Below are 12,201 nucleotides of genomic sequence, written 5' to 3'. Positions count from 1 at the left end.
TAGAAACGGATTGACACTTTTTCAAATGAAAAGAACCCAATTAGCAAAAACTGGGTCGGTAAGTGAATATCATAGGCAACTGGGAATTTCAAAAGATACACAGAGGCGACTTCGAACTTCGCATGCTCAAGCAAAAAAAAAAGCAGAAAGGAGCTGTAAAATCCAGGAAAATACAGAAATAAGCCGGAAATTAGCCTTATAAAACTTGAGACTCTGCCGAAACCAACCCACCATCATCTGATAAATATCAGATAGCAATGAATCCCTGTAACTAAAGGGATATAATTCGTGATGTTTACATAATGCAAAAACATTTCACACGCAAGCTTCACATTGAAATGCTCACCCCGTTGATTTTAAAAAAGCACACGCACCATTGCTTAAGTCTCAATGAACCCAAGTAAAATAAAAAAAAAGAGTTTTTGAAACTTTTGAACTTCGACGAAAACTATAACACGTTGAAGCTCTCTAATTCAAGAATAATTTATGACCAACACTTTATTCAGAAAACAGGCGCAATTGAAAAATGAATCAACAGACGATTTTTCATTCTACAATGAATTCTATAACTTGCACCGAGGCGGTGTTGCACTTAAATGAACTATTCTAATTCTATGGTTCTATATGTACAATGTATGTACATAAGCTAAAAAGGATAAAACGGTAAAAAGGAAGTAGTTGAATTAAGAACGTTAAAAGGACAACTGAACTTCCGTTCATATCGACCAATGGTCGTAACTAAGATGTTTAACAGGTATCAATTAAAATACCGAAGGTCATTTAAGGATACTAAAAATAAATCACAACATCTCCCACCGGGAAAAAAATGAAACTGCAAACTAACTACATAACTCTATATACAACCTTTTTCCCCCTCCGAAAATGGAAAAATTTTACAAACTGCACCCAGAAGGTAAATATACAGAAGCAAAATAGGATCCACAATTGAAAGAGAATGTACAAATGTACAGGGTGACTATACAGAATTACAAAATTTACAGTATACAGTAACTAACTAAATAAAACTAATCCACAACATGTACATTAACATGTACAATTGTATCTACAGGTAAAATTAAAAAGTCCGGCGGTAAGATATGGATCAAAGAATTGTTTTGTTCAGTTTAAATTGATATGTAGATTAATTGAATTGATCGTCAAACTCATCCAATTTAGCCATCACTTCCGAACCTATAGTCGATGAGATCTCGCTATAGTTGTCCACCTCGAGCGTGGGGTCCTTCATGATCGGGTAAGTTGTATTTGAGTCCGAAGAATTCTCGTGAAGATGAGTCTTCATAGTAGAGGTTGCTGGTCTGACCGACGGGAGGGAGTTCCTTGAAGACCAGGACAACGTCGTTTCCGCAACGAGAATATGTCTGGGAGGCGCCTCCGCTAGTGGAGTCAAAACACCGGATGGAGAGGTGACCGTGAAAGTAGTCCTATGGGAGTCCGGTGCCGGAGAGAATACAGAAGGTGACGCCCCTAGGTCGTCTTTCTCTAGCACCACGTCTATAAATCTGCGATTTCCGTAAAACTGTGGGGGGCCCACATTTCTGCGTGGTCTAGAATTTCGGGGCTTTAGAGTCGCGCTGTTCATCTGTTCCGGAATACTGTCTACTAGTATTGGGTTGTCTTGTGATCCTTCTGTCGTGGTCGCGTCGTGGATTACAACAATCTCCCGGGGGTCGTTGTTCGCTGGCCTTTCTGAGCTCTGTTGTGGAGATTCGACAGGACCTGTAATACTTAAGCCCTGATTAGACTCGGTATGAGGGTTTTGAGATACGTTATTATTGGTCACATCGTCAAAGTAATCCTCGATTATCCCGTCCCACGAATCTAGATTTAAGGAAGAAGATGAACCTGAAGAAAATCTTGGAGAGTCTTGAGTGGCTGTGCTCACGGTCGGTGCACTAGTCCCTACTCTGGTGTTAGCCGTTCTTGAGGTGCCTTGACCCGAGTGTCCAGCGGGTGTCGATACAGCTTTCTTCGGTGGGGAGAGTTTCCTTTTCCCAGCTAAACTCGAATCAGTGTGAAGATTATGACCAATGGGTGTCTGATTCACTATTATCTTTTTGGTCCCAGGGAGTATTTTTCCTTTTATAGCCAGATCCGATTTACGTAAAACGAGACCGTTGTCAAGAGTAACGGTGTGCTCTGAAGAATCGATAATATCCTTCTTAACCAGATTAAAATATGGGTCCCTATTTTTCCTGTTAGATACCTTATTATATAAGTTACCTCCCATTACTGCTTTTCTTTTTGCCAGAGGTTCTGAAGATCGAATAGTGACGTCCGGGGTTGTGTGTAGGTTGAAAGTCCTAGATAGTGGCATGTTTTCTTCTGGATCCGACGTGCTGTCTTTTTCCTCGTCCAGATAACCATCTTCTGCCCCGTCGTGGAGTTCCCAGTTCGTGGCCCGATCTTTGGACATTATAGTCTTCCTTTTATCTAAATGGTCAATATTGGACATAAGATTTTTCCACCTAGTGTTCGCTACTCATTTAAAATGCTTTTCAAAAGGTGTACAGCCAATCGCAGATTGTTTTGAGATTCTCAAATTCCAGATGATTTTCTCGATCGATTCGTTTAGAGACGGCTTGGGTGATTCGAAGGACATTGCCAGTAATTTCGATTTAATTGTGTACACTAATCTTTCCACTAGCACATTGGATCTGTGGTCTCCGACTGTGCAGTAAATAATTTATATTAAATTTATCGCAGAAGTTTTTTAAATCTTGTGATAAGAAGCATGACCCATGGTCGACTCTAATTTTCCTTGGGAATCCGTGTAGGTGACAGTAATCGTTTAAAAATGAAATTACGTTTCTTGTAGAGGTGTTGTTAACTATCTTGGCCGAAGGAAACTTTGTGTAACGGTCGATGCAAAGAAGGATGCATTTATTGTTAGACCAGCACGCGTCCAACGGTCCCGCAAAGTCCAAGTTAATTTCTTCGTTCGCGAATGTCAACGTCGGGAGTTTCGAAATATTCTGGGAGCCTAGTAACACTTTAATGTTCTTACCAGCTTTTAGACATTGGCTACATGTTCTCCCGTGATGGTAAATTTCCCGGTAGATGTGCGGCCACCACAAATATTCGGCGAGAGATTTCATCCCAAACTGTCCTGGATGAGTCTCGTGTAGCATCGAATTAAAGTTCCCCTGATGGTAGCTGGGACGACTAATTTATTGTCTAAGAAGAGTAGCTCATCCTTCACGTGAAGATCTTTGGCATAGTTCTTCATGTAAGTTCCGTGTATGCCCAAAGGTCGATTCCTCTTTATCGTCTCTTTCAAATCCCACAGCACCTTGTCTTCTCTGGTCATGATCTGAAGCAATTTCTTCGAACAGTGATTTTCCGGGCGAGTTGGGGAATTTGGTAAATTCAAGTCGGCCTTGTATCTTCTTACGAGGTCTGCGTGGTCGGGTGAAGTCGGTCGTCTCTGAATTTGAGGGCGATATTATGTTCTTCCGGGATGATCAAGAGAGGTTCGTTCACTTTGTCCATTGGGAGATCTGATTGTTTCTTGCTAAATGGTATGAAGTGTCTGTTTAGTAATAAAAAATGTAGAAGGACTTTGTCCGTAAAGGTAATACTTTTAAAATTAAATTTCGAATTATCGACAGGTTGGCAAATTGTAGTGCAATTTTCTGTCCTAGAGTGTTGATTGTGGCAAATTTTTATCGACTGAGCGATACAAGATATGATAGCAGCAATAATCTTGAGATTAAGTAAAGCTTAAGAGCTATTCAACCGATTCTGACCAATCACGTCGCTTGAATATTCGTTTCCCGACGGGATTGTATTAACTCGCGTATTAGTATTTACTGCGACCGTTGGTCTATCTACAGAATTTTGCAGTAACTATTTTAGAATTTTGTTCTGAATTTTGCCGATTGAAGCGACTACAAATTCGTCGTCATAATGGGAAATTGGAAGGACTTTGTCCGAAGGAAGTCTAGATAAAAGGTCTGTAAAGCCCATGTCCTTTCCTGGTAAATGTGAAATTTTAAAATTGAATGGTAAAAGTCTGTTTACCCAACGGGTCAATCGACTATGCATCGTTTTGTTTCCATAATTTGCCGAAAGTGCTGATAAAAATGCTTTGTCGTCTGTTACTATTTGAAATTCCGTTCCGTACAGGTAATTTCTGAAATGATCTGTAGCCCATACGACTCCCAGCAACTCTAATTCGTTGGTAGAATATTTCATTTCATGGTTATTTAAAAATCTGGATGCAAACGCGATTGTTTTCCACTGGTCGTCCTGTAATTGTTCTAGGGTTGCCACTAGTCCGTTATGTGAAGCGTCCGTTTTCAGTCTTGTCTTCTCTTTTATATCGAAATGGCTGTTTTGTAATATTACAGAAATGGCTGTATTGGTTTAAAAGGTGAGTGAAAATGAGTTACCTTTCGATCGTTAGGTATTTTCCCCACTCTAGTGAATAGATTTTTGAACTCGTTAAAAATTTTGTCAGATAAAGAAAGTAAGTTTTTGTACTCACTCTCGAGTGTGGGTTGATTGACCATGCAGATTGGTTGGGGGGCATTTCCTCTGTGTTATTTCTATGCCCAGTTTGGGTAAATTGTCGTTCCCCAAGATGTTTCGCTCGTGTCCGCCGGTTATCAAGAACGGGGTTTCTTCGCTGATCCACCCATTGGACTGTGTTCTGACAATTATTTTTCCCAAAATATTGATCGTATCGTTGGTGAATCCGCAGTATAGGTCTTTTATTCTTTTCTCCACTGGGTGTATCTTGAGGTTCGGGTATCTTAGTTTAAATTCGTGTAGTACATTCTGTTTTGAAAAACTTACAGGGCTTGCTGAATCTACAGGTATGTTCATATTTAAAATCATATCCCAGCCGATGCCTAGGTTCAGGAGTTTCTTTGTTTCGAGACCGTTTTTGTCGCAAATAGTTCTGACGCTCAACACCGAGAAATTGTCATCGTCACTCTGTCCGTACTCGTTCCACGCATTTATAACGTCGCACGATTCTTTTTCTTCCATCCACGAGTTTTCCGGATGTGTGTATGTACAATTCTCGGTATTTACATAATTATCTGATACAGTATTTACAGTTGGTCTCTTATTGCGTGATTTACATAATTTGGCGAAGTGTCCCTTATAATTATAATTTTTGCAGGTTATGTCCTTCGCTGGGTAAACGTTTAAGTGCCCTTTCGTAAATGTATTCCCGCATTTCATGCACGAGTTGCTCCTTTCGATGTTTGAACTTGGTTCCTTTTTGATATGATTGTGGTTACTAAAAGATTTAAAAGTTGTCCCGTTGGTCGATGACTGTGACATATTTGTTAGTTTCTGGTGGTTAGAGTATCCCTTTTCGTCGATTAGGGCTTGATTAAGTGCTTCCGACGGGCTTATGGTAGCTGAAAGTAGCTTCCTCTGGGTGTCTGTGTTCTTCATGTTGCAAATGAAGATGTCTCTTATCCATTCCACCTCGTCAGATTCCTTGATGTTGCACGTGCTGGCCAGGTCCGTCAGTGCTCCCCAGAATTGTTCGTGCGACTCGCGGTCTTTCTGCTTTCGATTTAGTAGTTTATATCTTTCGAACGTAGTGTTGAGCGGTTTGTTAAATGCTGCGTCTAGTAGAGTCCAGAACTCAGAGAACGATGTTGCTAGAATCTTGACTCTCGGGTTCTTTTGTGTAAAAACTCTTTTTCCTTCGCTCCCTAGGGCTAGAAATAAAATTGATCGCAGTTTCTTGTCCGCCTCCGTTCGTCTCATTCCATTAAATTTCCTCTTTTCTTCGTTGATCCGCTTCTCTTCGGTGGATTCATACTGTTTCATTGCGCTCTTGTTACTGCTCTCTCTGTTGGCTTTTTCCGCGTCCGACTCGCTGCCTGTTGCTTGTTCCAAGATTGGAATTTGCGATTGGAATTTGCGCCGGTATCTCTGGTCCATGTAGGCTCTCTAAATCCAGATTTTCTTTCGCAATGATCGCCAACTGGAATTGGTCGCTCCATTGGGTCCAGGCATGCGGTGGCTCTAGAGTATGGTTCGCCCAAAAGGGGGGAATTCCACGCACGTTCGAATCATTTGACTGCGCCATAATAAACTATTCTAATTCTATGGTTCTATACGTACAATGTATGTACATAAGCTTAGAAGGATAAAACGGTAAAAAGGAAGTAGTGGAATTAAGAACGTTAAATGGACAACTGAACTTCCGTTCATATCGACCAATGGTCGTAACTAAGATGTTTAACAGGTATTAATTAAAATACCGAAGGTCATTTTAAGATACTAAAAGCAAATCACAACACACTTCGCATGCAAAAGCAAAAAAAACATCAAAAACTAGCTGTAAAACTCGAGAAACTACAAAAATAAATCGGAAATTAACCTTCAAAAATTCCGATTCAGCAGAACACAACCCACCATCTACATATTCCAAGACAAAAATTTTAAAAAACACCAATAATGCCTGTCTAGCAACTCATGGTTAAAAATACAAGATAGCAATGAACTTTCTGAAAATAGAAGGATATAATTAAATATGTTTACATGACGCGAAAACATTTTTACACATAATTGAAATGCGCAACGTTGGTTGGAAAAATACAGCGAACGAACAATTGCTTAAGATTCAATGAACTCAAATAACACAGAAAAAAAAACTTTTTGAAAATTTTGAACTTCAACGAAAAAATCACACGTTGAAGCTCTCTATTTCAAGATCATTTTTTAACCAACACTTTACTAAAAAATTAGCCCAATTAGAAAAAAAACTGCATCTACAGTATTCCCTTCTGCTGAGAATTCTAAAACTGCACAATGGTGTTGCAATTCGCACACCAAAGCAAAAAAAACAGAAAAAAGGAGCTGCAAAATTAAGGAAAATACGGAATAAGCAGAAAATTTGGCCTTTAAAACTTACAACTCTGCATGATCCGAATTGAAAGATATAAAAGAAATGGAATTAGTAACTGATTATTGAATATCAGATTTCGGTGTATTATTAATGGAATACAATTATTGAGTTTAACATGATGCAAAAACTATTTTAGCTTCGTATTCAAATGAGCAAATTGGCTTTCTGAAAGATAGCCAACAAAGAGCTGGTATAGATTCAATGGTAGGAAGAAAACAATTAACAACTGATTGTTTTTTTCAACTTCAATTATTTTGCATGACCATTTTTTGCGATGAATCATGAAGCGCAACTATATTGTTGAAAATCAGTTTGTTGGAAATAATATCGATTTTTTCAAATAATATTAGATTCAACAGAACTTCAAACATATTGTTGCGGTTCATGATTCATAGTAAAAATGGTCATGCAAAATTTTTTTTCAATATTTGTATATTATCGTGTTTTTTTTCAAAGGAAATTCTTAATTTCCGCTCATATTTCACTTGGCACTTTGAATTTTAATTTCTTTAAAAGCTCGCTCTCGATCAATCAAATGGTTATTTTTACAAGTGAAGCTTTAAGTATTTTGCGTCGATAGCTTTGGTCGAATCTAAACTTGTGTGCTACTTGAAGAGCAACCAGTAATTCTCGTTCCCACGTTTTCGTTCTATTTTCCTTGCAAAAGCAAAGAATTTGAGATGCCGCAGCCGATATTTCAAATCCAGGCAATTCCGACGAACTATTTATGAAATTTCAACCAACGACAATTAGGCCAAAGCATAATGAAGATTATATTTTGTTAGGAAACAATATAGATTTTTTCAAATATTATTAGAATCAACAATTATCTTCATTCTGCTGTGGCCTAATTCTCGTTGGTATAAATTTTTCGTCCGAATTGCATGGATTTGAACAAATTCTTTGCTTTGGCAAGGCAAATAATACGAAAACGTGGGAACGAGAATTACCGGTTGCTCTTTAATTAGCACACAAGTTTAATTTCGATCAGAGCTATCGATGCAAAACACTTCGGCAAGCAATACTATATGATCAGGAAGAAATCTCATCGGCAACTTCAAGAGAAGTCAGACCGAATGAGTTAACTTCATAATAACTTAACCATTCATCAAATAATCATGCATGAGACTGCTAAAAATGCCAGGCAGCAAATATTCATCTACATAAAGGCCATTTGGTTGAACATGAGAATTTGGTTGAACATTTTATTCTCATTATTCCTTATCAACTTCTGCTTCCTGCCCTGCCCTTCTAAAGGAGAAGGAAAACTGTTTCCGCTGGTTTGAATGTTTCTTCTGGTACTATAGCACTACTCGACAGACCATTTTAAACATAAACACACAAATATTAAACAGGATGCGCACAGGTAACAAGCGAGGGCAGAACAAAAATGGGGCAATATACACTTTGACTTATCTCCTCCTACGTGCTGTACTCAATTGCTATTTTTTACTGTACGACCATCTATATTAATTCTTTTACCCTACGAGAACAATAAAATCCTACAGTTTTCAATCAAGCATTTAGAATAAAAAACTTAAAAGCACTAAGCAGAGGCAATAGAGTTCAAATTGAAAATAAGAAAATGATTACAAAAGCATAAAACGACTAGTTTCCCGTGAATATTTCTAAAAACAAACTGCGAGCGCATATTTCTGTATATACATTTCATCAATTAAAAGATTATTTTAAATCGATTCTAATTTTCGTTATTTCCTATAATCCAGGGATTAAGGCAAAGCCTTAACAAGGTATAGGACTCCTTTCCTTTAGTGTAATGCTATCATTTACCTTTAGGGTAATCAAAGCAATAAAGGTAACTAACGTAATCCACTGAAAAATAACTTTGTTGTACACACATTGAATTATTGTCTCCTTATACATTAAATTTGATAAACTTGATTCCTTAAGCTTATTTGCTGTCGAAAACACTATTTAAACTCGAAGTTTCTCAAAATGCATGTTGTATGCACTTATTTTTCATACACAAAAAAAACACAATAAATGCCAATCTTATCGTCCGGTATTGATAAGGCAAATTACCTGATAACTTACCTTTATTGCAAATTTTGTAAGGGCCATTAATGTACCCTACCTTATTTTATTCCCACGAGGCGTACAATAAAACCCATCAAGGCAATTTGAGCTTAAGAAGGTTTGAAAATGAGTTGTCAAGGAGAGTTACGAAAATCAACATAATGGACTTCTGATTTTTTTTCGGATTTGAACGGCCTAAAATCAATGTTTTTACAGGTTGATCTGAAATCAATATTGTTGATTAATTTTTACTCTGATGATTTGTGTAGGTTATTCAAAATATAATAGTTAATGTTAAATTTCTGCAAATCGGAATAGTTAGATTTAGTTCATATCTTTGGGCCATTTAGAGATAAAGGCCCTAATTTGACATCTTGGCCTACGTAAAAAAAATATATAAAATAGTCACATCTAGAAAACTGTGTATTGGCCAAAGCTCAAGAAAATTTAAAAATTTTCGAGTATCAAAGAATAAGAAAAATAGACAGCTCGAAAAGTGCAAAAGAATTCAAGAAAACAGAAAAAAAATTGATTAAAAAAAACATATATGAGCTTAAAAATTTTTGAAATTAAAAACACTCCGAATTAAGCCAATTTCAGAAAACTGGATCAAAAGATATTTTTTAATTCCGCTGTGAAATCTTAACACAAAGTTTGCCTTCCCAGTGAAATAGAATTTGCCTATTTAATCAAAAAATTAAATCAAACGTCGATTTAATGAAATGTATTCCAAATGAACTAAAAAATCGATAACTAAACATTGAAAAAAATGAGTACGAACAATCTAGAAGTTTTTTGCAAAAAAACCTGGATAAAAAGCCACACTACCTCATTGAAGGTAAATCTCTTCAAATTCACTGCACAAATAAAACTTAAATTAAAAACAGAACTAAAACAAATGCATATGCAACACAGCCACAACATTTGGAACAGTGTCAATTAACACAAAAAAGAACGGAATAAGATGATTTTTTCTTCAGCATTTTTCAACTTTCAGCATGATTTTCTCTGAATTTCAACACTCTTTTATGATTGAGTTTTTCGAGAGAGTTTTTGAGAAAACTGGGTTTAAGATATCTTATTCCCCTAAGAAACCTTACAAAATAGAATCCAGTTTCGAAACTTGGAAGCATTTTTATTTTTCGCGCTGATAGCCCCATCGTAAATTGAGAGCGTTATTTTTAGCAGATGGATAAATTGAACCAAAAAAATTTAAAGTCAAAGCGCGAAAAATCAAATTTGAGCAGAGTCAAATTTAGGAATTTCTCCGTAAAAAAATTACAACCTTGCCAGCAGACATTTGGAAAAGAGTCAATGTACGCAAGGAAACAAAAACCTAAATTAGAACGTGTTTAGTGATCTTTACACTTTTGCAGGTCGACAGTGGAGTTTGCCTTTCTGTTAAAAAAAGAAAAGAACTGACTCAAAAAATATAACGACTTTTATAACAGTCTTCACTACGTTCATCGACTCTGAAGCGAAACACAATACGACTTAAATGAGCGTCTTGAATTCAATATTAATTAGGACGGCCAAAAAACAAGCCCGACAGTATCAGCAAGAGAAACTGATCCATGACAAATACTGACAAAAAACACACACCAATTTTATAGGATGAAGAACAGGCAGTTGGAAAATTATCAATGAGCACAAGGAAAATTTTCAACAACAAATATTGTTTTCAAGCTCTTTAAGCTTTCAGAACGTTTCATAGTTGACTTTTTCGATTAAACTAATCCAAATTGAAAACAGATAGTCAGTTGCTATTCAGTATAGTAATCAGCATAAAAATTGTTCAACACAACGATTTTAGTTTTCGCAATAAAAATAAAGATTTATAAAACTAAACTTTGCTGAGCTAGTACACAATTTTACACAGAGACCAAGTTACAACTTCCGAAACACAAGCAACAAAACGGCAAAATTAAGTTCTAAAAAAGCGAAAGGTGAAAATCGAAGGAAAAGATAAAACTTAAAAAAATCTGTTATGCGCCGGAATCTAACCCCCCTTGCAGATTAGCATTTTTTCTTAGCATTTCTTTAATGCTTGAATCACACATCTTAGCATGTGCACCAATTTTTTATTTGAAAACTATTTTAAAACGTTTTGATCAAATCCCTCTTAAACCCCTTTTAAAATTTGTTGGGCTACATGAGAGACTCACGTTGATATAACTTTATGAGCAATTGATCGCTCAGTTCTGGCGTAACTTTTCATTGACTAAAAAAACTAAAAATGATAAGCTTTGGGGTAAAAATTTAGGTCCGCATTTCAAAAATGCACCATAACAATTTTGTTAAGTTTTATCTTCATCATATTTGGTCTGAAGTCCACCCATTTAAACGCTCGCAAATCAGTTTTTAAACTCGTTCGAAAAAAAACTTTTCCAGTACGGCAAGCTTCGTTTCATCATTTTGTAGTAGCTCTCTAAAAAATAATCCCAAAGATAAGCATTTGATCTAGGTATTGAAAATCACACTCAATCTTTAATACTGCCATAAAGCAAAACTCCTTTATACAACATCAAGATCAGCACAGCAAATTGGAAAAAAGCATGCTATTAACGACACTGTCATGGACAGGACATTTATGCATTTCACATGGTAAAAAATATCATCAAAGAGTACACTATTTCATCATCCCCAGTTCTACCAAAGGAATCAACATTTTAGATGGCAGACTTTTGGTGGCTCAATTTCCGCCAAGCAAAGCGACTGGCGTACAGAAAGAAGCAATTTACATACATATAAGGTATACCATGGAGGAAATTAGAAATCGAAGGGAGTCCGAAATATGATCGATTACATATGCCTTATTTGGATTTCAGTTGTGTCTAAATTAGATGACATTGTTCAACACGTTGATAAAAACGTAAGAGGAAACCTAATAAGCATCTGTCTCAGCATTCATGTAAAATGAAGCAAATAAGATTTAGAGAAAACCAAAAATTTAATAGAGAATCCAAACAATGCAAACTGATTTATTTTTGGAATTTTCTGCCGCCACTCCTCTTGATTTTTTCAAAATAAGCTTTCGAAAATACCATTTAATTTAAATCTTGCTACTTAAATATCAGTGTGAAAAAGTGAACAGACTCGCCGAGCTTTTACTAGGAAATTGAAGTTTGAACAACTTTAAGACACTTTTTGGTGGTTTGAGACTAGTAAGTAGACAATCGCGCAAGCAAACAAGTCAGTAGGCAGACAAATTTGACAAGACTCAAATCTGCGTGACTGAAAAAGGATATCAAGTGTAATTTGAAAAA

The 12,201-nt window shown here is 36.5% G+C and overlaps 1 protein-coding gene across 1 annotated transcript in view; it reads right to left on the bottom strand.

Annotated features, from left to right (window-relative positions):
* The window catches only part of LOC134854863 (small G protein signaling modulator 2-like), a 96,741-nt gene that overhangs the window by 60,093 nt on the left and 24,447 nt on the right, over positions 1-12,201 (bottom strand). The gene's annotated exons all lie outside the window — the stretch shown is intronic.

The sequence above is a fragment of the Symsagittifera roscoffensis genome, chromosome 9, assembly GCF_963678635.1.
Source record: "Symsagittifera roscoffensis chromosome 9, txSymRosc1.1, whole genome shotgun sequence".
Taxonomy (NCBI): domain Eukaryota; kingdom Metazoa; phylum Xenacoelomorpha; order Acoela; family Convolutidae; genus Symsagittifera; species Symsagittifera roscoffensis.
Note: the sequence above shows the minus strand (reverse complement) of the source record. Positions and strands in the feature narration are given on the sequence as shown.